The sequence below is a fragment of the Macaca thibetana genome, chromosome 12 (assembly GCF_024542745.1).
Source record: "Macaca thibetana thibetana isolate TM-01 chromosome 12, ASM2454274v1, whole genome shotgun sequence".
NCBI lineage: Eukaryota > Metazoa > Chordata > Mammalia > Primates > Cercopithecidae > Macaca > Macaca thibetana.
The window spans coordinates 37,611,103-37,638,915 of record NC_065589.1 but is presented as its reverse complement, the minus strand read 5'-3'; the positions used below and the strand labels follow the sequence as shown (position 1 = coordinate 37,638,915).

General features: G+C 37.9%; 1 protein-coding gene and 1 long non-coding RNA gene across 5 annotated transcripts in view; one reads left to right on the top strand and one right to left on the bottom strand.

Moving 5' to 3' along the window:
- The window catches only part of PARD3B (par-3 family cell polarity regulator beta), a 1,099,140-nt gene that overhangs the window by 468,533 nt on the left and 602,794 nt on the right, over nt 1-27,813 (top strand). The window lies entirely within an intron of this gene.
- On the bottom strand, nt 447-17,265 carry LOC126932216 (uncharacterized). Its single transcript, XR_007718136.1, has 4 exons — nt 17,051-17,265; nt 16,168-16,234; nt 1,448-1,568; nt 447-614 (listed from the first exon to the last, which is right to left on the bottom strand). It is a non-coding gene; the product is annotated as an uncharacterized LOC126932216 (long non-coding RNA).

Genomic DNA, 27,813 nt, shown 5'->3' with positions numbered 1-27,813 from the left:
GCTGAGTACATTTAAGGCAGAAGGAATGTAATTGTCATAGGACTGTACTGTAGGCTACAAAGATCAACTTCTCCATGTCTCATGAATAGTTAACTATGTATATTTTTTATTTTGGCACCTTACATTATGCAGTTGACTGTTGAACAATGTGGGAGCCCACATGTAGTTGAAAATCTGAGTATAACTTTCAACTCCCCGAAAACTTAACGACTAATACCTATTATTGACCAGAAGCCTTACCAATAACATAAACAGTTGATTAACACCTATTTTGTATGTTATATGTATTATGTATACAGTATGTATTTTTATGTATTCTTACAATAAAGTAAGCTAGAGGGAAGAAAAAATTATCAAGGAAATCATAAGGAAGAGAAAATATGTTACTATTCATTAATTAGAAGTGGATCAACATAAAGGTCTTCATCCTTGTCATCTGCCTGTTGAGTAGATGGAGGAAGAGAAGGGATTGGTCTTGCTCTCTCAGGGGTGGCAGAGGTGAAAGAAAATCCATGTATAAGTGAACCTGTGCAGCTCAAACCTGTGTTGTTCAAGGGTCAACCGTACTGACATGTTCACATGTCTTTCTCCTTGGCAAGATGCAGACTGAATTCCTAGAAGATACAGATGATGTGTTATTCATACAGGTATAACCCAGTCTTGAGCTTCACAACAAATAGGTAATGGATGATAGTTGGGGAATTGAGCGAGTGAACTAGGGAAATGAATGAATCAGTGAATGAGTAAGTTGGAGGATGTAATAAAGGTGGTTGACATCTGCTTTGTCTTCTGTATCCATACTTGCTCACTCTAGATATTGAGAATCTCTTCTGTCTGTCATCTTGTGCAGTGGGGTTTCTTACTTAGTTTTGAACAGTTGGCCCTATTTGACTTTGCATGCCCAGGCCTCAGCACCTTGCCTGGCACACAGCTGTTCAGTGAGTGATGAGTGAATGAATGAAAGAATGGGTTTATTTTCCTGATCATGAGCCTTGTTCTCTAAGCTTGCTTGCTGATGTCTGAAACCTGCAACCTTGCCTGCCTACCTAGAGCATTTCCACACTCCACCTGAGTCCCCCACTCCCAACAGTTACACTGAAGTTAATTTGCCTGGAAATGCAAAATGGGAAAAATTGGTTTTGTCTCTCCAAAATAAATCTCAAAACTGTTTCTTTGTCTACCTAGGCCAAACCACCATCATCTCGTCTAGCACTGCTACAATAATCTCCTCTTTCGTCTCTTTTCACTCTGTTCTCCACAAAGCAGCTTACATTTATCTTTTAAAATATAAAAGGCAAATATAAAATATAAATGTAGGATTTAAGGTATTCTCTAAGTCAGATTGTGGGACTTACCTGCTGAGAAGTGTAGTGGCCTCCTCTAGCACATAGAATGAAATGTAAACCCTTCCCCATCTGCAAAACCTATCTTTTTTGACCCCGCCTACCTCTGTTGGCTCATTTTGTGCTCTTTTTCCCTTTGTTCTTCATGCTTCAGCCACCCTGGCCTTCTTCACATACCTTCATGTGTTCTTCACTTACCCAACTCTCATTCCCTTCATGAGGAACCTGCCCAGAGGAGACACTCAGAAACTCTTTGGACACATGCATGACTTTTTAGTCCACTGATTTTTAAATTTGACTTTACCCATGGGATCATTTCTTTCCAAGGAAACGTTAAGCAGAGCCTCAACATATAAAGCAAATGAAAATAGGGTTACTCTGATTCCCATGGAAATGAGGATCCTAGGAACCTCTGGTCCTCAGGTTTCTTCTGAAAACACAGGTTTCCAGAGATGATGGTTTTCAAGGCATTGCTCAGGTCCAGTAGTGCCTGTCTGATTTCTGTGTTTACTTTGACTGGCTTCTTTGAACTTGGACCACTGTCCTTTTAGGCATATAGAAAGTCCTTCCTACTCAACTGAACTCCTGATTCTCAATTCTTAGCCTACTGTCTTGAATGGCCACACATTCTGCTCTTAAAATGTTAAAACAGTCTAGATGGGAAGATGGATGGATAAAAAAGTTAAATAAAACATGTATATGATTAACTTCCAGATAGTTCCTCTAAGCACCAAAAGAGTCCAGAGAAGCAGAAATTTAAGGGTGGGGGCTACAGAGATACTGGAATAATCTATGGAAGTGTCTAGATTTGAGAAAGTTTGAAAATTTCCTTCCTACTTTGAAAATAGTAGGAAATAGTGAGAAATGATTCAGATAGTCTACTATGCATTATGGTTTGACCAGAAGCATAAAGGGAATGAGACAGTTTGGGTAATAGAGGGGGAGCCATATTAACAAAGTATGTGAAGACATGTCTGGCCTGTAGATACGTAATGTAAGGTCACAGATGCTTAGGGGAGCAGGGCCAGTGCCATAACACAGAACATTATACCCTCACTAACAAATATAAACATAGTAGTTACTGTTGCCATAATTATAGTATCCTCAGAAAAATATATAATTCAGTGAGCAAAAATTTATTTTAATTACATTCCAGTTCTTGCTTCTGAAAATCCACCTGGTTATTTTTCTGGGCCTCGGTTGCCCCCCTCCCCCATTCCTTTTCTGGTCAAGGACATGATGGCAGATGCCAAACCTCATCTATTATGAGTTATTTTTTTTTTTTTTTTTTTTTTTTTTTTTTTTTTTTTTTTTTAATTTATTTATTACATTCCCTGACCTCAAATTCTGAGGTCATCGTGTCAAAGCCTCCTATGCACTCATTGTTTTCTACTTCTGAGAACATCTGCCCAGCCTGGATGGCTCTCTTTTTATAACATCCCAGCATTGTCTGGCTTTGCTCCCTGGTCACAGCCAGGGCTCTCATGCTCATCTAGTCCTTCCCTCACCTTCACTCATGTCAATGGCTTGCTTAATCACTTAATTTCTGCTTAATTTTTTGGTAGCCTGAATGAAATGGTCCTATCCTCTTCCTGAATCATCCTGTGTAGGGACTCTCCAAATCCTGGCCTTGTCACTGGGTGATTGGCAGAAAGATAGGACCATTGACAGAACAGTGAGGTCAAGGGGGAGCTGACAAGAGGGAAAAGATAAGTGTAATTTACAACACAATTAGTGTAAGCAGAGGTGATGTTTAGGTGGTTACAGATAAGGAACTAGAACTCTAGTTTGAAAATCTGTGTTTTTAAATAACACTGGAAGATAAAGTTCATTCCTCAGGTAGTCATTCCTTAAATGTAAACATACGCTGTTGCCAGGCACTGTGCTAAACACTGAATACAAAAGTGAGTTCTCACTTTAATGCCTTTAAGGCATTCACTCTCTGGTGTGAGACACAGGTGTGATATAGCTGTATAACATGTCTCCATATTTACCTTTAGCATAACCTTTCCACATAATATCCACATCCTTAAATCTGGAAAGAAGGAAGGAAGTATAAAAGTGAGTTCTCACTTTAATGCCTTTAAGGCATTCACACCCTGGTGTAATAAACAGGTGTGATATATCTGTATAATCTTATTGTCTCTACTTATTTACCTAGAGCATAATTGTTTTCATGTAATATGCAGAATATGAAATGTGATCATTAAATCTGAAGAAGGAAGGAAGTTAGGAGACCATCATTCTGCTCCTTAGTAGCCCTATGACTATAGCAACCCTTCTGAACCTCAGTTTTCGAATCTGCAACTACAACTAAGAGCATTGGACTAGATGAAGTGTTTTCAGTAGATCTCTTGTGAAATCAGATGCTTGTCTAAGGATTCCAGAAACATTTGATTTCAAATGCTTTTTTAAAGTGTGATGAAAATAATTCATGCACTTAAATGCATTATATGCCAAAATTTGCCTCATCAGGAGAGCCTCGTTTTTCTTGACCTAAGGTTACAGTTACATCTTATAAGTTTGGACAAAAGGTTACAAATTTGATTTAGCGGTGTACGTGGAAAAAAAAAAAACCAAGCTGATTAATGAAATATGCTTTTTGTTTCTTTCACCTATAGTTGTTTCATGCAATATTTTGCTTGGCCCAATGAGTTTTGCTGCTAAAGACATTACCATCACCAGCCCTCATCTGTAACATCTACTTCCAGCTCTAAGCAGCTAGGATTTTTGTATCTCGTGTAATAAAGGTGATTTATACTTAAATTCATCAGATTGGATGGTTCTTTTTGACTTAACAGCTTATTGATGTATAATTCATAACATATTGTTCGCCTACTTAAGGTGTACAATTAATTGGCTTTTAGCATATGTACATAGTTTTGCAGCCATCATCATCGATTTTAGAACATTTGAACCGTGCCAGAAAGAAACCCTGTACTTCTTAGCAATACTCCCCAGTTTCCCTATTCCCCAGCCCAGCCTTTGGCCACCACTAATCTACTTTCTGTCTTGATAGATTTGCCTAATCTGAACATTTCATGCAAATGAAAACATGTAATACTGTATACAGTTTGTTGTGACTGCCTTTTCCCCCCTAGTATGTTTTCAAGGTTCATCTATGCTGTAGCAAGTATCAGTACTTTATTGTCTTTTTACTGCCAAATAATATTTCATTTTATAGATATACAAAATTTTATTTGTTCATTTATCAGTTGATGGATATTTTTGTTGTGAGCACTCTTTAGCTATTATGAATAGTGATGCTATGAACATTTTATACAAGTTTTTTTTGCATGTACACGTTTTGATTTCTTCTGAATATATACCTAGGAGTGGAATGGCTGGGGCCACATGATACCTCTGTGGTTAATTATTTGAGGAACCACCAGGTTGTTACCCAAACCTGTGGCACCACTTTACATTCCCACCAGCAGTATATGAAGGTTCCAGTTTCTCCACATCCTCACCAACACTTGTTAAGATGTCTTTTTTCTTATAGCCATCCTAGTGGGTATAAAGTGGTATTCACTGTAGTTTTGATTTTCATTTCTCTGAAGGTAGAATGGATGGTTTTTGAAAGAAAAGTTTCAGGACAACAAAGGTGGAAACTTTGTTTCAAAGTTACAGAAAGGAGAAAAAGATATTAGGGATGGAAACATGTAAGTCAAAGTTGGTTAGAGAACTGGCCGAGAGAATAGGTAGGCAGAGTAAATCTCCAGAGAGCTCATTTGTCCAGATTATAGCCATGACACAAGCTTAATGGAAATAAAGTTATAGTCCCCAGAAGAAAGGCAGGGATGTGTTTGTGTGTATCTAACTGTCGCACACCCAGTTTTCCCAGCACAAAGCTGTTGCGGCTTTCTAATCTGAATGGATTGGGGGTACTCACTTTTACTCCCCACCTATATCCCAACCCTACATGCCATGGTCTTTTCTGTCACCATGTCATTGATTTTACAGTTCCCTTCACTTAGGATGACTTGCCCTCTTTATTCATCCAAATCTCATCATTAAGACTTGGGGACATCAGGCCTACTTGCTTGGAGCAATCTCTCTGACCTCCTGGACAATGTTAACATGTTCCTTTTTAGCCTTTATGTGGCATTTAATTAAAGAGGTTTGCATCACAGAACTTGGTACTTAGTGATAAAATTATCTTGTATCATTCACATTATTTTATATGTGGTTTCAGGTATCCCAGTGGGTTCCTTGAAGGGAAGGAATAGGTTTATACTATTTGATATTGCACATAAAACTAGAAACATAATAGGTGCTTAGTGCATCTTTGTTGAGTTAAATAAAAGGGTTATTCTTCTGTTTCCATCTAAACTCTGCTTGGAATTTCATAAAATCAGGCAGGTTCTCACTGGCTTTGGGAAAAAATACTCCTCTTATAAATTCATTAATACAAAGCAAGGGGAAGAGTTGGTATTTTAAGTTTACATTGAGGTAAGATTACATTGAAAATTACAACATTTTGTGCAATCTATGCTTGTTACCTACAGGACCTTGTTATATGTAGGAAAATTATCTTTGAAACCTCTGTGTGTTGTCAAAGTCAGATGGCGATTATTAACCCAAGCTGGCATCTCCCTCCATTCACATTGGGGATCCTGTTGAGTTGTCTTCAAGGCTAGCCTTTTGGACCACTATACTGCACTTCTGTCCTTAAGCTCTCAATGTGAAATCAGAGATGGGCAAAGTCAAGCAAACAAGGCAAAGGTTAATACGAGCAGGCTAATAGTCAACAGATAACTATCTTCAGCCTGAGTGAGGTCCCACTAGAGGCCTTCCCTTCAGAGACCCAAGACCAGTTGAACTGGAAATTTGACCAGGAAGGGACTCCCTAAGAGACCTTGCCTCTGAGCATGTCAGCTGAAAAGATGGCCGAGTTCAGAGAAAGGTGATGGGAGATGGTGGGCAGAGAAAGCACCATTTCCTATGTGCTACCTCCAAGCCAGAAATTTCTAATACAGCAAATAAAGCAAATTGGAATGATTTCATGAACCTATGTAGAGGTCTGCAACTGGAAAGGATGTCCTGAAAAGCACTATTTTAAATAGTTTGGTAGAAATACATCCACACCATATGAGTCCCAATTTTAAAACTCCCTTGAGGATTAGGAAACAGATTATGAGTAGCTAGAATGTAAAATAAAATGATAGTTTAGACATTGTTTTGGAATGATAAAGTTTACTGTACATGGTAAGCAAATTATATATTGTAGATTTTCCTGATTCTGGGCATGCATTGGGATCACAGGTTATGGTGCCTAACATTTTAGGATTGACTTCCCAATGGCTGCTCACACAGCCTCTGGAAGGACTGGTTGCAAAGTGGAACCAGAGTATATGGAATTGCAGTTTCACAAGCAGGAGGTAACAGCATTTATTGGGCAACTCTGTGCTGTCTTCTCTCTCTCTCTCTCTCTCTCTCCAATGACCCTGTGTCTTTCTTTGAATAGAAATTTAAAATAAGTTTCTATTTTAAATATGAGGAAACCAAGACTTTAGGAGGTTAAGGAATTAGATCTAGTAATATATCAAGTCAATAGCAGAAACACAGGGAACTCAGGTGCCTTAGATTCTGTAGCACTGGTTTTATTCCTACACTTTACCTACTTCATCATTGTAAGGGTACTAAAATCTTCATATGTGGTCAAATGCCTTTTACTTGTATTAGGAGAAAATAGAAAAGAAAATCCAAATACTACAAAAAATCCAATGCAAAAACTCCAAAATATCAAAAGCTACCTTTTTCAAACAAATTCAGCTTTTTATTACTCTTACTTTCATAATTGGTTCTTTTTAGTAATTATTTGCTTACTTCATTGTTTAGATTTAATAATCATTTAAAATGATTCAGTTAGTTATATTTTAAATGGTATATTATTGTGTCACAAAAAGTAGATATGTAGTACATGTCCTATCTAATGTTACCTACAACATATTGCCTTCCCTATGTAGTTCTATTATAAATACTATGCCAGTATCTTCTCTAATCATTCCCATTTTAAACATAGTATCTATGACTGGATTGTAACAGAAATTGGAATTTGCCAGCCAACACCGAATTGGAAAATGCTTCCATTCAAATTTTCTTACAAATGATCTTTAGAACTGTATTTTAAATTTCATTCTAGTGAAACCAACTTAGAGTGAATCTTAATGGGCTAGAACAAAATAGATTTTGGATTGATTTTTCTCATAAAATATGCAAAGCCCTGTTTTTAAATAGAGTTTTTCCTCTGCAATATTGTTCTTTTTCTCTGTTTAGCAAAGAATTTGTCTAAAACATTTCTTTTTCAGATTTTAGTTAGATTACAATAGAATTAACGTCTTAGAATTGCCAAGGTAGATGGAAGATGAAGAGAAAGTCCGGATTCCAGACCATGCTAACTTCGAGCCAGTGTTTTACCTGCAGCTGATCTCAACAATTACGTGCAAGTTTCACTATGAAACCTGTTTTGGAGCTCAACTCTCCATAATACGATCATTCATTGAGTAATATAACCATGGATAATTGTAAAAAATTGGGACATTGTGGGTTTTCCCCCCTTACTCCACACATCAACTAGGCTGACAGTATACACCAGAAAACAGGCATGCAAAGCATCCTTCTACATCTTTCTCTTTTGCTTGCCTCTTGTTAGTTACAAAGATACATACTGTGCCAGGCACTAAGCTGGTTTCAACAGCTATTTATTTAGATTGTGTGAACTGGAGCTGAACTTGAACCCAATTAATAGCAACTGAACTTGAACAAACTGATATGAAATCATTACAGGCTCAGTTCCCTGGTCCATTATCCCTGAAGAGATCATCCGACAGCACTCCAGGTGCCTTTTCTATGCCAAATCTTGGTGCATTGCCCAATCAGAGAGTGTCGGGGGGATTAGAAGTTCGGTTGCATCGGAGTTAGCTCATTACCACATTTGTGATCGCTTCCACAGAGAGGAGAGGTGGTGATCCCACTGGGCAGGATTGCAGAGAAGGCTTTGTTTTCAACACCATCTGGCACATGGTTGGCACTCATTAACACAGCACAATGTCGATTAAAATAATAATTGTATGTGGCAGCAATGCTGCTTAGACAGGTCCCCACCTTTGGCCTTCCAGCAAAGGAAATGGAAGAAAGAGAAGGCTGAGGAGTTGCCTCTGGAAACTCTGGTGTCTGGGTTTGCATCTTTCTTCATGCCCACACCTTTCTTTCTTCTTTTTTTTTTTTTTTTTTTTTTTTTTTTTTTTTTTGGTAAAGAAGCTACCTTTTTTTAATGTACATATTTATTTTTATTTTTAGCAGCAGTGCCCCCAACCCCCCTATTTTTTGAAACTGGGAGTAACATGAGTCTGACCTTGTTCACAGTTCCCATGGACCCTAATTACAGAGCTCCGGCTATAGCTGGACTCCCTATTCAATACTGCAGCCAGGAAATATTTGCTAAAAGGGGACTCTATGCAGTGATATTTCTTCTGCAGCTTGAATTCTATATAATTAAGAGTTTTAGGCTTTTCTCTTTTAAAGGATGCATGAATGAACTCAATCATTCAGGTGCTGAGTTAAGACTGCACTGCCTTTCCTTAAAAAAAAAAAACATGCGTATTTACATCAGCAGCTCCAGATCTTGAATCTGGTAGCATCTACTTGATTTGCTGTTTAGGGGACAGGAGTGCAGATTTTTGAAAGAAATTGTTTGAGTTTGAATCCTGTTTCTACCATATACTAGGTGTGTGGTGAGGAGAAAATCCCTTAACTCTGTCTTGGTCTCCCTTTTCTTCACCGCTGCTATGGTGGTAATAGTCATCCCTAAGCTTTAGGATCTTCTGTGAAGATAAACATGTAACACACTAAGAAGAATGCCCAGTGCAGGGTGAGCTCTTGCTATGTGTTAGCTATGATCATGTATGCCTCACCATCATTTTCTTTTTCTTTCTTTTTTTTTTTTTTCTTTTTTTTGAGATGGAGCCTCACTTCTGTCGCCCAGGCTAGAGTACAGTGGCGCGATCTTGGCTCTCTGCAACTTCTGCCTCCTGGGTTCAAGTGATTCTCCTGCCTCAGCCTCCCAAGTAGTTGGGTGCCCCCCACCACATCCAGCTAATTTTTGTATTTTTAGTAGAGATGGGGTTTTGCCATGTTGGCCAAGCTGGCCTCGAACTCCTCACCTCAAGTGATCCACCTGCCTTGGCCTCCCAAAGTGCTGGGATTACAGGCCTCACCATCATTTTCTGCAAGAGTTTATTCTTCCTCCAGAATGTGCCTCATACCTATTTAAATTTTTATTCCCAAATGATAGGATTTACTAGTTGTAGTGATGGAGATAGTGTTTATGTGGACATTTGTCCAGATATGTTGATCAACATTTTTTGGCAGGACAGTATGATTTAATTCTTTGTCATGCTAGACCAAGGTCAGAAGAAGCCATTTGATGTGGGTAATTTCCTCATAGATATAGAATGCCTTCATACCATAATAATTAATGAAGCATATCATTTGTTTCCAGAGCAGATTATGCATATCTTAAACAAAAGAAATTAGTTGTATATTTCAGGCCTATAGGTAAGCACTCTAACTAATGATCGTGTGGTTTTCTCTGGTTATGGAACCATAAACAGCATGTCCTCTGGCACTGTGATGATTTGTGTTCTGTAATAGTGTAACCAGAGTTTTTATTCTGTTTGCCAATTGGTATGTGGAAAAGCCTTCAAGAAACTGGCTTTCTGCAGGAGTGTTTAAATATCATTCATGCCACCAAGAGAAGATGACAGACATTTTAGATGCAGAAGATAGATTAAACGCATTCAGTTTAACTAGCGGCACTAAAAAGGGCTGCATCTTTGTATTGTTGCTGTTTATCTTCTTTCCAGCAGTGGAATATTGAGCTTCCCCAGGCTGTGATTCAGGTATTAATGCCGAGTTTAGGTCGGGCAAGAGTGTGTTCAGTCTGCGACACTTAGATAGCAAAGGCAAACTGCTCACGGCTATTAGTCAGGAGTTTCTGTATGCCAGTGATTGCATGCTTGTGACTCATAATCAGGGTGATTCACAGCAACCGTTAGATGGGCTTGCCGTGGCTGTGTTTTTCGTTTGGACTGCTGTCATTGCCAAAAGTGTCAGCCCTTCTCCTACAGACCTGCCTATGTGACACATGCACAGTGCCCTTTGGTTGTGCTAAATGGCTTGCTACTAACATCATGGCTAACTTTTATTATCTTGGAGGAATTATCTCTCACAGTGAGTCCCAATTAGACAAATAAATGTTGTATTGTTTTCTTCCTGAAATGTTACTCTGGGATTGTTGACAGAATTTATGCCACAGTGTTCTCCTGGGCAGTCTGAATTCCAGATTCTCTATCTTGGTTTAACTATGCACTCACTTGAGAATCTGCAAGGAGATGTCATGTTATTTGTTTCTCTGTATACGTGGAGCTGGATCAGTGGTCTGGGTTCCTGCTGAGCAGATACATAAATAACCACAAGTCTCTCTGGGTTTAATACCAGCCGGGTTCTGACATCCAAGACTGACTCCTATTTCATGTTTTGCCCCAACCACCGAATGTGATCCTCTGACACCTCAACACACAGGTGCCTCATACCTGGCGTAATAAGTTGGGTCAACAACCTGTATTTCTCATTTGTCCATTAATTCTGTGTGTCCTGGTTGAAACCCACTTGCATCTCTGCATCATTGCTTAACCTACACCTGTCCCAACTTCCTGTGTTCCTTTTTGAATTTAACAAACATTTATACAGCCCACGGTATGCTAGGGTCTGAGCATACAACTGGGAAAAGATAGATAGGATCTCTGTTCTCATGAAACTTCCCTTCTGGCTCTTAGAATTTATACACATAAGCAAATGCACCAGATTCTCTCTGATGGTAACAATGCAATGAAGAAAATGAAACAGGATAAAAGAATAGAGAGCAAGTAACTATGACAGGGCTATTGTGAGAGTAGAAAGAAAGGTGGAAGAACATTCTCGATAGAGGGACGAGCTAGTACAGAGGCACTAGGGCAGTCTGGGTGAATTTAGAAAGATAGAGAGCCAAGGAGGCCACGGTGGCTGCACTGTAGTGGGTGGGCAGAGAGGAGCCAGATGAGAGAGAGTCAAGCCGGATATAAACAGTCTTTTTTTCTATTTTATTTTAAAATATTTATAAATAAAAATTGTCTAAATTCTACATGTACAGGGTGATGATTTGATCTTTATATGCATTGTGTACCTATGACCACAATCAAATCAATCAACACATTCATCATCATCCTTAGTTACTATTTGTGCATGCGTTTATATGGTGAGGGCACTTAAAAATCTTCTCTCATCAAATTTCAAATAAACAACACAGTATTATTAACTATAGTTAATGCTGTACATTAGATCCCCAGAATTTATCCATCTTGTAACTAAAGGTTTATACCCTTGGACCAACTTCTCAACACTTCCTCCACCCCTTCATCCAAGACACCCACGATTCTACTCTCTGCTTCTATGATTTCAACTGTTTTGGATTCTGCGTATGATTGAGATGAGACAATATTTGTCTTTTGGTGTCTGGCTTATTTCACTTAACATAATGTCCTCCAAGTTTTCCATGATGTTGCAAATTGCAAAATGTTCTTCTTCTTATGGCTCAACATTATTCTCTTGTTTAGACACACCACATTTTCTTTATTAATTCATCAGTAGTCACCTAGACTGTTATTGTAGGTGTCATTTACACCTATCTTAGTTATTGTAAGTAACGCTGCAATGAACGTGAGAGTGTAGATACCTCTTTGAGATACTGATTTAAATTCATTTGGATATCTGACCAAAAGTGCAATTCCTTTGGATATATGGCTGGACCATAGGGCACTTATTAATTGACATATTTTTAATATTTTAAGGAACCTCCATACTGTTCTCTATAATGACTGTACCAATTTCCATTCCCATCGTGCACAGGGCTTCCCTTTTCTCCACAGACTTTCCAATAGCCACCTGTTATCTCATCTTTCTGATAATAGCCGTCCTAACAGGTATGAGGTGATATCTCATTGTGGTTTTGATTTGCATTTCTCTGATGATTAGTGATGTTGTGAACCTTTTTATATATCTGTTGGCCGTTTGTATGTATTCTTTGGAAAAAAATGTCTATTCAGGTCCTTTGCCCGTTACTAAATCTGGTTATTTGTTTTTTGATATTGAGCTGCTTGAATTTATCATATTTTTGGAGACTAATCCGTCATCAGATATACAGTTTGCAAATATTTTCTCCCAATTCATAGGTTGCCTTTTCATTTTGTGGATGTTTTTTTCCTTTGCTGTGCAGAAGCTTTTTAGTTTGGTGTAGTCCTGCTTGTTTACCTTTGCTTTTGTTGCCTGTTCTTTTGGTGTCATATCCAAAAAATCATTGCCAAGATCAATGTAAAGCTTTTCCACTATGCTTTTTCCTAGGAATTTTACATTTTCAGATGTTACATTTAAGTCATTAGTCCTTTTTGAGTTAATTTTTGTATATGAGGTAAGAAAAGGGCCTAATTTCATTATATTGCATATGTGTATTTGGTTCACACAGCATCATTTATTGATGAGACTAGCCTTTCCCCATTTTGCATTCTTGGCACCCTTGTCAAAGATTAGTTGATTATATATGCACAGGTTTATTTTTGTGCTCTCTGTTCTGTTCCATTGGTCAATGTGTCTTGTTTTCATGCCAATACCATACTATTTTATTACTGTGGCTATGTAGTTTTGTAATGTAGTTTAAAATCAGGATATGATGCCTCCAGCTTTGTTCTTTTTGCCCAAGATGACTTTTGCTATTTTGGGGCTTTTTGTGTTTCCATATGAATTTTAGGATTTTTTTTCTGTTTCTGTGAAAAATAGAATTGGAATTTATATAGGGATTACACTGAATCTATGGATCACTTTGAGTAGTGTGGACATTTTAACAATATTAGTTTTTTTAATCCATGAACGTGAGATATCTCTCCATTAATTTGAGTCTTCAATTTCTTTCAACAACGTCTTATAGTTTTTGGCATACAGATCTTTAACCTCCTCACATTAACAGAATAAAGGATAAAAATCATATGATTCTTTCAACATGTGCAGAAAAATTCAATATTCTTTCATAATTAAAAACTCTTAACAGATTATCTGACAAATTTCAACATTCTTTCATGATAACAACTCTTAACAAATTAGGTATAGAATGAATTTACCTCAACATAACAAAGGTTCTGACAAGCCCACAGCTAATATAATACTCATCAATGAAAAGCTGAAAGTTTTTCAGGTTAACATGAGCAGGCTTATAGTCAACAGATGGGAGTCTTCAGCCTGAGTGAGGTCCCACTAGCGGCCTTCCCTTCAGAGACCTCTAAGATCAGGAACAAGACAATGATGTCCAACTGACACCACTTCTATTCAACATAGTCCCATAAGTCCTAGCCAGAGCAATTAGGCAAGAAAAACAAAAGACATCCAAATTAGGAAGAAATTGAATCGCCTCTGTTTGCAGATGACATGATCTTTTATGTAGAAAACCCTAAGGAAAACCCAAAGAAAAAGAAACTGCTAGAACTAATAAATTCAGTAATCAATTCAGTAAAGTTCGGGATATAAAAGTCAATGTACAGAAGTCAGTTGTGTTTTTATACACTAACATTTAGCTATCTGAAAAGAAAGTTCAGAAAACAATTCCATTTACGATAGCATCACAAAGAGTTAAACATTTGGGAATAGATTATAATCTGGTAGATCTTGGTTAGAGTTGATTGTGTTTTAGTAGAAATGGCAAGAAACAAAGATATGAAGCAAGAAAGTGCTAAAATCTGATTTATCTTTTCAGCCTACTTTATAATACAGATTTGTTTTGGGTATCAGAGCCTTTCTCCACTATTCACCATCATTGTCCTCCACTCACATCCCTGTCTTTCTACAGAACGCCTTCGACTCTGACAGACATAACCTATTCTGCCTCTATGGTGTCTCTGTGCCTAGTACTTACCACTTCCTTTGCTCTACCTCATCTTTCCCCTTTGCGCTTGGTGTTCTTCAGAGGGAGTCCATTTTCTCATTCATTTAAGTTTTCCCTGGCTTCTAGCTTAGTGCTTTGAACAGAGTAGGGGATAGATGGATATATAGATGAATGGATTATGAATACCCACTAAAATGTTCATTCTGCTATGAAGCCCTCTTCAACAGAATTATAATTCTCCCTCTTGCTCCTGCAGCGCTTTCTAGTGACTGCTTGGAATCTTTAGTGGTATTGTATTATGCATTATTATGTATCTTTAGAGTCCTTTGGAGGTCAAGGACTATGTTGTAGTCATCTTTGTTTCCCCAGGATTTACCACAGTTTCTAGCACTTAGCAATTTTCAGTAAGTGCCTGGACAAAAGATGTTAAACAGGACATAAAACTCCAAAAACAGAAGGGCTGTGGAAGTGTATTATCAGACAGAACCCTGGGCTAGTATGTGTTTCCTTAAGGCACTTTTAATTCCTCAGAAACTTCCCAAGCCAGTAGTGAGTTGCAAACCTGCTATGGAGCGTCCTCCAGGAAAGCAGCTTTAGAGCTATTTTTCCCTCCAAACTCTTTTGACCATAACGCAAAGCCAGAAGTTGATTTTGCATTGCAAGCCAGTATATAACTGTTGTGCAAAACAAAAATGCATCTTTACTTTGTAATACAGTCCAATATCTTCTGTGCCCTCTGTGGTATAGAATGCTGATCATGATCCTTTAAATTGATTTTAAGACTCGTGAATAGGTTGCAGCCCACAGATTGAGTAAACCCTGTTTTTGAGGACAGAGATAGTCCCCTGAGGTGAACTTCAGAGGAAGAAGCATGAGCTTTACCTGGAACCCAAAATATCTCACTGTACTCTGACTGTTTATTGAATATTTGTATAAATTTAGCAATGACCAAGTGACAAGCAAATAAAACAAGCCATCCTGGCCAAAAAGAATCAGGTTGTGTAGTGGAGACGTCTTTGTAATTGAGAATTGAATTGTTTGAATGCTGAAAAGTTGTTAGAGATAGGTCCACCAGTCACTTAGTTCACCATATCCAAATACAGCATTGTGAATATTTGAGGTAAATGTGTTGCTTCTAAAATGAAACTGTGGGCCCACTGAGATATAGGGAACTTAACGTTTCTTCTGCCAATATGTTGACATAAATATTGCTGTTGTTAAGCATGTATGAATAGCAGAACTATTTCAGTCTTTTTATCTCTTTAAAACTAATTTAAATCTGAGCATTAAAAGACTGTTTGATACCATATGTTTGTTTTAGATAGGAAACAAAATCTATTCTAAACATAAGGGCTTATGAAATCTGTATTCTAAACATAAGAGCTTGTAAAATTAGTACATAGGACTGGAAGCTATGGTGAATTGTTTCATGGCCACAGATTCCTCCCATGTTAGTATACATGCCCCTTTGTAATGTGACCTTGCTGTTCCTCCTGTCCAGACGGGGGTCTGTTTACCCAACCCTTGCTAAGATGCCTTACTTATATGCTGTGCTAAAAATACAACATTTGCTCAGTAATGTCTTTTTATTGTGGAATGTAAGTCCAGCATGAAATTGTTGATTTTTCTCTTTGAAGACCATTTTTGAAAGTGACCAAGGTCTGTGGACATGAGCATCACAAGCCTTTTGTGAAAATATTAGACAGACTTCAAGAATACAACCAAAGACTGCCAGACTAGAAAGATACACATCACAAATCCATTTAGCTGTGTATGTGAAAGGACCAAATTATAAGGTTCAGCAATGTCACTGGCATATCTGAGAATTCAACCTATTTCATTTTGAGACCCACATACCTTATCTGTGAAGGCAACTCTGTATGTGTGTTTTCCAGTCTAGATGGATAGCATAGAATGAGATGACCTAGACAAGCAAAGCACAAAGACAGTTGTGATAGCATCCGAACTTTCATGTGTAGCTTATAAGGGCAATTCCTCCTTTTCTATGTAGGCCTTTTTTGAAAATAGCACTGTGCATTGGTTTGCTTACCCTGAGAAGACCTGAAAGATGAGATTAAGATCTTTCATCTCAAATTAAAGAAGGCTTGTCTCAGGAACCATTTGACAAGTTCAGATGCTGCTGACTTAGATACTGGCCTCTTATCAGCACCTTCAATTTAATGTTTGGAGTGAATGGTAGGCCTATGTTGTTGAATTTTTATCAGATTTCCCCTCATCTTGGTAGATTATGCTTTAATTCACTATTCTGTGACTTATCAATATTGTCTATTTTATGCTATTGAGCTATAATGAATAAATAGCATAATGCAGTACTTACAGGTAGTGAAATCGAAGTCAAATGGGCTTGTGACAATAGGCTAGATGCAACAGGTATTACCTTCAGGTTAATAAGTAGCTCAGATTCTCGTATAATTTGGTTTATTCATAGGACTTGGGGGGGGAATAAAATAAGCTTTCTTGTTCTGATAATCCCTTAAAAGAGTCATGAAGTTTTGATCTTTGGCTTATTTGATTTATTTATGATTGATAGAAACCAAGCCATTCCTGTGGCTCTCAGAAATCTCTTTGTGGAAAATATTTTAACTTTTAAACAAATTATGTCTTCCCAGCATTAGTGACCCTCTATGTTAAAATGTTTCCCCTTGAAAGTTAAAACTCCGATGTTAGAAGAGTTTGATTCTCTTTTTGAAGATCATAGAAACACAATACAGTTTTTTACCTGTGGACTTTGGATTTTGATTCACGTTGAATTTGATGCCAGAAGTTACATGGAAAAGTCAATAATAATCCGTGGATCATTGCCTTACTCTGTCACTGGGTGAATTAGTCTGCTGGGGTAATGTTCTCCAGCTTGTGTAATGGGCCTATTTAGTAGCAAGACAGCAGCCATATGAAACACCTGGGTGGTCTTCCAGAGTACTTTCAAGTGGATTAGATTTCAGTTATCCAACGTGAGGTCACAAAGGCTTAGACAGCTGGGCCAGTGCCACATCATGAACGGAATATGACCTCTTCCTACCGGATGCATAATGTAAAAGGTGCCTGAGGTTAAAGCTGATCTTTGGACTCCAGAAGCAGATATGGGTCAAATGAGGTCTCAAACCACAGTTGCAAATGTTGGGAAAGCCTCTATAGACAGGAAAGAATCAGATTTTCCTCTGGCACTTCCATTAGTCGTGTTCTCTGCCAGAAATGCCTAGTTTCTGAGTTTTCTGGATTGAGCTTTATTTGATTAACACTGGTTTAAAATTTTAGATGTTATTAAGCAGAAACAGAAGAAAGGGCCTGAGTGGCCCTTTCCTGTTACACAGAAAACAGCATTTGGGGCACATAGGCTTTGGAATAAAATCACCTTTTTAGTGTTCTTAGAGATAACAGTGACTCCAAAGCCTGCCATTTTTTTCCAGTCCTGCCAGGAACTTTGAATGATCCAATAAAAGGTAATGTCCAAAGGTTTCAAGTGCAACTGATAAATCATATAGATTTGTATCCAGGATGCCTTAAATTGACTTGTGGATGTTTCTCATCTATCAAGAAAAACTTAGTGATTTGAATTTAGTACTTTGATGCTGCAGTAATTGTTTGCAACTGCAGCTCAATGGCCTGAAGGCATTGCTTATTTCTCCCTTTCTCTTCTTGCAAAGAGCTCCTGAAGTATTCTTTTACAGGCAAGTCTCCACTCACTGGGGGCTGTGGCCTACAATTTAGGATAAGAGAATGGTTCCATAAACACTTGGCACAGACCAACAACAGTGCCCTAATGAACCATCCCAAATGTGCACCATTTTGAATCAAACAATCCAAGTCCACATCCTCTTCACTGGATATATATTAAGATTCACTTCATAGTATTTACAAGGGAATTACTAAAGAAATCATGGGGAAAAGATTCCTCCACTTATTATTTTAGTCAAGGTATTTCATACATTTCTAAGTTACAACTGTATTTCAAAGTATATTTTAACTAGTTACTCAATACTTGAAAAAAATGCTATAGATTATCTCCTTTTGGAGGATAATCTATTTCTTGATGCTGTTTCAATTAGATTAAATTAAAACTCTCCCAAATTAAGGCCTTTTGGTAGTGTTCTTCTAACTATATTCCGTAGTTTCCTCAATCAGTTGTTCCACTAGTCATTTAGTGCATGCCTATTTTCTGGCTGAGCAAATATATCAATATTCATGCAAGGGTGTCCATCTCTAGCATCAAAAGCCACGTGCCCATCTGTCTACTATAAATATCTTAGTCATCATTTTACACCGATATATTATCTCATATATCTTCTGCATTTCAGAATTCTTTTTAAAATTCAGCTCATTCACAGAATCTTTTCAGGTGAACTCAACTATTATCCCTTTAGCTATTCCATGGTTTGCCATAAATCTTATGAATATAGATTAACCTCATAAATATCTAGGATCTAAGACTGTAAAGTATCACAAACTGAAAGATCAACTGATAGGGCAGTAGATTCCTCTATAAGCCACAGTAATTGACAGGATTGAGTCAGTATCTCTGTGCATCTACTGGGATTGTTTAGCATCGTTGTTGATGGCACTTTTATGTTCATCTACCGTTAAGTTGCAAGGCTGATAACATGTGCTGCATTAGTGTGAATCGTGTTTATTCTAAAATGTTAAAATGTTGATGCTGAAGAAAAAAGTGTTAGTTGAGGGGGAACAAACCAGACAGTAGCAACTTATTTACATACTAGATGAGATACCCTTTTCATGACCCCCAAAGTTCTCAGGTCTGGGACATTTCATACTCTAAAGATTTCTGAACTTAAACATTGGTCTTTGCGCCTGTAGCTTTGTTTAGTTCAATTTGGCATGCCTCTGTTGAGTGCCTGTTCTGCTTGGGATCCTAAGTGATTGACTAAAGGAAGTGGCTTGCCATCAAACTGCTTACAATGTGGTTCCACCCTATTCTCCCAGACATCACTTTCTCTTTCACATTCTTGTTTGATAACTTGTTTTATCCCAATTTTAAATGTCCATATTTTTTTTATTTACTTGTTGATGATCGGCCTTCCCCCAACAATCCGCAGCTCTTCATAAGCAAGGCCTTTGTGTTGTGCGCTGATTGTATCCAGAATGCCTGGAAGACCACCTGGCACATTTTAGGCATTCAGTAAATATTGAATGACTCAACGAGAGACAAAATACAACTACATACATAAGACAAATTGGGATATAACACACCCTAAAAAGATACAAAAGCAGATCCACATTTTGTGATGCTCTAACTGTACAAAACTTGGGGGGATTGCTATTTAAGAAAAGCAGCAATAATTTTTAAAAAATTATATAGAAATGAATTCTTATTTAGCATGAAAAAATCACAATTTATAAATTTAATAAAGTTAACATACTAGAGATGACAAAATGTGAGAAATAATATTAATGATGTATTAACACATGAAAATATCTTGATATTATGCTTTTTTCTCAATAATTTTTGGCCATGTGTTCTTTTTTTGTTGTTGTTTCTTTATTGAGACGAAGTCTTGCTCTGTCGCCCAGGCTGGAGTGCAGTGGTGCTATCTCAGCTTACCACAACCTCCGCCACCTGAGTTCAAGTGATCCTCCTTCCTCAGCCTCCAGAGTAGCTGGGATTACAGGCGTGCGCACGCTACCATGCCCAGCTAATTTTTTTGTACTTTTAGTAGAGACAGGGTTTCGCCATGTTGGCCAGGCTGGTCTTGAACTCCTAACCTCAGGTGATCCGCCCGCCTCGGCCTCCCAAAGTGCTGGGATTACAGGCATAAGTCATCGCACCTAGCCAGCCATGTATTCTTTAATCACCTCTCCATATGTAATATCAATTTCTGATAGATTGAATAAATGGATAATTTGTTATTTGCTCTAGCATGGGTAATCCAAATTGTTTTTGTTTAAATAACATTTGGGATATATAAAGGGCTTCACACATACATACTTGTAACTATGAAATTGCTACAGGTTTGTCTTACTAGTGTGGGAATTTTAATTCTATGCTGCATTTTCAAGTATATTCTAAATAAGAGAGAAGTTCCCATTTGTCAAGGTATCAATGAGAACTGAATTATCTGCTTATAATTGTATAGATCTGGTGAGTGAACAAATCTTCCATAGAGTAGCTCTGGCTTTGTGCATTTCAAATTTTGTGTATCTTCCAGTGCTCACATACTTCCAGTGCTGGTGCAAAACCAGCACAGCCACATCATTACTTCACCTGGCCTGTACCTTTGTATCATAAAACTGGTTGAACTTGGACAGTGGGTGTTGGCAATATTCTTACATTACTCACCAAGATGACTGGCAATAGATTAACTATATGCAGAATTGTTTGCAAGCCACATAAATATAGTCCATTATATATATTCTACTATATATATAAGTAATCCACTCTATCTATCTATCTATCTATCTATCTATCTATCTATCTATCTATGTAAGTCAGAGATATATCTCATATATATAGTGGACTCTCTCTATATATATATGAGATATATAAAATATTTTATATATATATCTATATTATATATATATATATATAAAAAATGGGCTATATATGAGATGTATCTCTGACTCCACTATATATATATGACTATTTTTACGTATAGTGGACTATTTATATATATAGTAGAATATATATAATGGACTATTTATATGTGGCTCAGAAACAATTCTACATATTGTTTATTTATTGCCATTCATCTTGGTGAGTAATAGAAAAATGTTTCCAACACCAACTGTGCACATTCAACCAGTTTCATGATACAAAGGTACACATATATAATCATATATATATATATAAAAAATACAGTGGACTCTCTCTCTATATATATATGATATATCTATCTATATATATATGTGATATATCTCTGACTCAATTTCCCCTTAACTGGAATTCCAAAAATACTCTTGGCCTCTTCATTGCCACCCAATGGGAGGAAGAGTAGTATGGATGGAACCATAGTGATGGAAGAGATAGCAGGGTTAACCTGTAGCAATTAAAATATTTTACTTATGTAAATTTTACAAAATTGTATGATCATGTTATCTTGTTGCTAAGGCTCCTCTTGGCATCATGTAAGGGGCTCATGCAAATGAGGGCCGCTGAAATTGCATTTTTTCCCCCATGCAAATCTGCATCTGGGCATTCCAAAAAGTAGAGATTGTTTGTAATTATTGGGGGCGGACCTTCAAAGTGGGACAGGATTACAACTGAATGCAATATTAGAGAATAATCATTTAGAGGTCATATGATGTAGGACATTTTTAGCTGATGGCAAGTGGTTCTGTTTGGCATATACACCTGACGAAGAATGTAGTATAAGATGTAATTAGTGGTTGAGGCAAACCACTGAGGTCCTTGAATGCCAGAACGAGAAATTGGGAGGTTGATGCACACGTCATCAAAATCCTTCCCTTCATCTCTGTGATTCAGGAGCTTTTATTTGGATTTATTAATTCAGGTATCTTTATGTATTTCAGTTAATACTTTACTTATTTTTTTTAGAGTGTATGCCTTTCAAAGACCTGGACTTCCCCTTGCACCGAACCTCCTCTGTCACTTTATCCTTGTTCTCACCATAACCCTTGAAGACCTAGCGCATATCTGAGACTTGGCATTAACTAACCTTAAGTAGCATGAGTAAATGTATATTGTAAAGTAGCTTAAGAAATTTGAAAAATTGCAGATTTGTGTACACAACTGGATAAAATGTGAAAACTTTAATAGTTCAGCCCACTTCAAGTGGAAGTCACTTGTCTTCAGAGACAAGTATAAGTCCCAGTAAAAGTCAGTTAAAAACTCCTTCACATATTTTTGTAGCACTGGCTCTCCAATTTGAACTGTTTTCCAAATACTAGAAGATGGTTTATCATGCATGTGCTCATTCATATCCATTGTGTAGTCAGTGACTATTTTGTGAATTACTTGCATTTGTCAATCATGTGTTGAACAAACATGGTTTTTGCAATCTGAAATGAGAGAAAAATGATATTAAATGTTAGTTGACTTGAACTTCCTTCCTCCTCTTATGGCAATACTGGGAGTCTCTTTTCTAATGGACTGATATTTAAGATGAAAGTTTTTGACTTAGTTTCCTTAGTGTGGTTTTCACATCACAGTATCTGAAAGCATGTCCCAGCTGCTGCATTCATCATAGGCCAGGCACCAAACCGGGTCAGGCACTTCTGCAGCAAAAGTGATCTCTTCTCAGTACTTTGGTATAAATTGTGCTGCTATTGATATCATTACCCGCTGTTTTTATGGGTCTCCAGATTTCAGTGTCGTGAAGATTTTTAGGCATCAGCTGAAAAGCCCTATCTGATGCCCATAAAATCTACACAAAAAGAAAATCTAGTTGCCTCCAAAAACAAATGATGTACCACTTTCACTAGCCTTATTTTACTGAGTATTGATGGGAGTAATAGCAATACTGGCAAAGCATGTAAATCATCTGCAAGAAACACTGTGTACTTTGGGAGAGGAGTTTGCATGACTTGACTAGTGAGACAAGCATCTTGTCAGATATGTCCTTGGGACCATGGGTTGATGTTTTCCTCTTAGGTACTCAGCTTCCACCATACCTTCCTTTTATCTGTGTCTTTCTATCAAAATATTTCTTTCTGCTGGCCAGTTTATTTTATTTATTTAGTTAGTTAGTTAGTTATTTTCGAGACAGAGTCTCGTTTTGTCACGCAGGTTGGAGTGCAGTGGCGCAGTCTCGGCTCACTGCAACCTCTGCCTCCCAGATTCAGGTAATTTTCCCTGCCTCAGCCTCCTGAGTAGCTGCGATTACAGGCGTGTACCACCACACCCCGCTAATTTTTGTACTTTTAGTAGAGATGGGATTTTGTCATGTTGGCCAGGCTGGTCTGGAATTCCTGACCTCAGGTGATCCGCCCACCTCAACTTCCCAAAGTACTGGATTACAGGCGTGAGCCACCACACCCAGCCTGCTGACTAGTTTAGATGAAAAGAATTGCTGCTTCAATGAAGAGGTGTTATTCTCCTTACTTCTGTGCACTTACCCAGATAGAGAATGTGGCCCTGCCATAGGAAGGTGTCAAGTGAGTAAAACTAGAGTAGAAATAAAGTTCAAAAGCTTTGGAAACTTCATTTCTCTGGGCTTCAGTTCTTTTTTTGTTTGTTTGTTTGTTTGTTTGCTTTTGTTTTCGAGACAGAGTCTTGCTCTGTTTCCCAGGCTGGAGTGCAGTGGCATGATCTCAACTCACTGCAACCTCTGCCTCCTGGGTTCAAGCGATCCTTCTGTCTCAGCCTCCTTAGTAGCTAGGACTACAAGTGCATGCCACCACGCCCAGCTAATTTTTGTATTTTTAGTAGAGATGGGATTTCACCATATTGGCCTGGTTGTTCTCCAACTCTTGACCTCGTGATCTGCCCACCTTGGCCTCCCAAAGTGCTGGGATTATAGGCGTGGGCCACCACGCCTGGCCACTTCGGTACTTTTTGGCTATATAAATTAGAAAACTATCTTTTTATAAGTCTACAGTGGGACTTTGTTGCAGCCCCTCCTCCGTGCTCATTTAGCCAGCAGGAAAAGGGGGAGCAGCTTCTTTGAGGTGAGAATGCTAGAATAATGGTTAGAAGGAAAGTTTCTGACCTATAGTCTCTTTGCACCATTTCTGAAGGGTACACCCATATTTTGTCAAACTCATTCAACAGTTGTTAAAGTTCAAGATAATTGAGAGGTGTTGTTCTAGGTGCTGACTAGTTGCAAAGTCTATTAAGGAAATGTACTACATGAAACCAAGATGCAGCCTATACTGTTTTTCTATACTATTAATATGGATTACCTGGAAGAATGTGTTTTTTTCTACTTCTTTCCCTCTTTTCTAATTTGCAATAAGTTTAGCCACTTGCAATTTACTTTCATCATCAATGTGAAAAATTTACCAACTTAGATGTGGAGCATTTTCTTCTGTTGATATTTATCTTGTTATCCTAAGTATCAGCAGTCGTGGAAGGAGAGTGTGTGTTTTTCTCCAAACTGTCCAACTGTTTTGGTAGCACCAAAGGAATCCCTTAGGGCAAAGGAAAATCGAGACTCTGAAAAGACTAGCCCCCTGAAGAGGAGTCTCTTTGCACATAATCAGGTTATCATGTTAATCCCAGTTCCCTCTTCCATCCTTTCACCCCACCCATTCCTCTGAGCACTCCTCTGTGACTTTATTAAACAGTAAGCATTCTAGATTTCCTTTTTTCTTAAAATTCTGAGAGGGTATGAAATCCTGGCTTTTGCATTATTTTGCATGCGATGCCATTAATAGTTCTATGCTGATTCTTCCTTTTTATTTTCCTCTGTTCGCTTCATGTTTGTATCTACCTGCTCATTCTAGAAGCCAATATGATTTTCAATATCAACTTCATATTCATCTTTATGAATGCCCACCCTATTGAAAATCTAGTCTTTGGTTTCTCACGTGTATCAAGACATTTTAAATTAAAAGCAAATCATTCTAACAGTCAGTGGGCTGAAGCCAAGATTTGTATTTTCTCTGAAGGAAATCATAACAGTTGCCAAAACCTCCCTATTGCTCTTCTTCAAGCCAGAAATGAGAATGATTTTTAGGTGTCTGTTTTATGCTACTTCTCCTTTGCTTTTTATGTGTAGTCAGTTTCTGAATTCTCCTATGTCCTCCTCCATATTCTCTCTCCATTTCTGCCTGTGACTGCTGACACCCTGTTCACCTTCTCCACGTTGCCCTTCTAGCCTCTCTGTGCATGAGGTCCTCTAGTTCTTACAGAATGTCTTGTCAGTGCTTTCACTGTGACCTGCCCCCCACCCTGAGAGCTGTCCAGGTGTCAGTCACCCTAGGATGAAATGACACCAATATTGGTGACAAGCTGGCCTTCTGGTTTTGCTCAGGAGAATCATTAACCATCTTTAAATAAATAAATCCCTGCTGCTGCTCCCCGTACAATTTAGAACATGTGCCTGGTGACTTTTGATGTGGGGCTTATGTTTGAAGCCATTGTTTGTTTTCCCTGCTGCCTGCATCATCATATGTTATGTGGTTTTTTCAGGACCTTGGTTTCAATCTTTATAACTGCCTATCCTTCAAAACCCCAAAACATAATATTAAATGGTGTCACCTGTCATTTAAGCCATCTCCAGCTCAAACGTATCCTCCAAATGAAAATCCACTGAGAGGGAGAGCGAGAGGGAGAGTGTGATTATAACAAAGAGACAGAAGCTTATAGAGATAGCACCTTACATTTTTGTTGGTGTTTATATCTTGCTTGATTCATTGGTGTACCAATTTCACCCTTTAGCTAATGGCTGCCACTTTCAAAATTGTTTTCCTCACACTGAATTAGACGACCCTCCTCTTGGCTTCCTTAGTGACATTTAAGGGGGACATGGATCAGTACCTGTACCCCATTTAATACCAGCTTCCCCACCATTAAAATAATGATTACTGGAGAATTAGAAGATGCGCCATCATTCATAGACACTTGGGAACTGACTTCACTTTCTCCTATGAGGATGTGGCTTGACTGGTGTTAATTGCCCTAAATCCTGTTAAAACCTGATGAATCTTGCCATCTTCCTAAAAGTCTGTACAGTCAGTGAGTGTGTAAGTTTTTCCTGAATGTGGCATAAGTCCTGAATGTAAATCGAGAATATTTTAGTGAGAATTTTGCTTATCCTGATCTGGCAAGATCCTATCTGGTGAGGACATAGTCACCAGCAGCTACACACCCAGTCAGGGACTCTTCTATTCCTGCACCTAGTAGCTTTCTCTTTGGCTTCCGTTCAGTTTCAAGTGTCAGCTAAATAAAATGGGGACTTGATCTAGCCTTTGGTGTATGTTTTCATTGGTGTGTGTTCTCCCATAAGCCATGTATAACCTACTTGAAACACTTTAGTGGTACCTGCCTTTATGTGTGCTAAGATGTACTGAAATGTTCCTCATTTCCACATTTCCTTTTCTGAAAGATAACTTGAGAGTGGATGAACACCATGACTGCTGATCTTAATATCATCCTTATCCCTTCTCCCTGTCCTGATGCATAGGGGCACCTCAAATATTTAACTGTGTTGGGGGGGAAAAAAAAACCAGCAAGCAGTTCTATAAGAATTTACGCTTAAAAATACTGAACAATTCCTATTTTATTTGGGCTTTGCTTCTAGTGGCTTTTAAACTATGATTCTAAGGAATATTACTGTTCCTTGAGCTGAACCTGGGGTTTTTGCCTCTAAATTCCAATAATAAGAGTCTTTTCTCAATTAGCTGAAAAAATACTAATGAATAGCAACATTTTCCCATTTTTGAACTCCCTTCTCACCTTATCTTTATTTGTGTAAAAGTTTTGATGCATATTGTAAGGCTATATTTGTTTTAGTACAAGATTAGATTTTACTATTTTAATTTACAAATTATTCCATGAAAATTAACTTGACTTTCAAGAGCTTAGCTTTTTGAGCAGACAGGATAACAAAGTTCACAACAAATAACAAGTGCTATTACCTGCTTTTTTGGGGGAGGGAGTCCTGCATGAAAATTATATACCAGACAGTTCCATGTCCTGTGCATGGCTTTAATTTATTTCAGCCTCCCATCAGTTTTGTTATGTGCTATTTTCACCAAGTTTTAAATGATGAGACTGAGTCACAGAGCAGTGCAAGTTCAATGCCACAGAGCAAACAAAGGCTCAATCTGTTTGACTCCAAAACCCAGGGTCCTCTCCACTGTCCTGACCCATGACAGTTAGCAGCGTGAGTGTCTAATTGTTCCTGTTAGATTATAAGCTTCTTCACTATAGAGGTTATGTTTCCTTTACTCCTCAACACTGGAAGGCTCTGTAAAACTGGATAGAGTTGTCCCCTCTCATTTCAGTTAGCTTTGCTTGTACAACATGACTTCTACTCTACTATATATTCAAGGTTTTCCCAAATTATCTTCAGTACTCCTGATTACCTGCCCTCTGTTGTACATTAGGACTTACCTTTCTTTGTCTTTAAGGTGGAACTCAGTCTCTTCCTGACAGCCACCTTCAAATAGGGTTTAGTAATTTAGAAAACCATTCTAGGAAGGTTTAAAAGTCTGAGATAACAGTTCATATTTAAAGATGCTCATTATTAATTTCAATGTGGAATGATTTGTACTCGTTATTAACACATTGAGAGAGAAAGAAAAATTAGAATTTAACTGAACAGGAGACATTCAATTGTGGAGTACAGAAAAGCCGAGAAGAAGAAAGTTATTCCTGATATGTTTAAGAAAGATATAGTCATCTTAAAGTTTTTGTTTTTTTTTAATGTTTCAAATAGCTGATACACTGGTACAAAACTGAACTGTCATCTTATGGGAGACACTATAATACTATGGCATATTGATTGAATGCACAAACCTGAATGCTTATTATTATTATTATTTTGAGACAGAGTCTCACTCTGTCTCCCAGGCTCAGTGGCACGATCTGGACTTAACTACAACCTCTGCCTCCCGGGTTCAAGT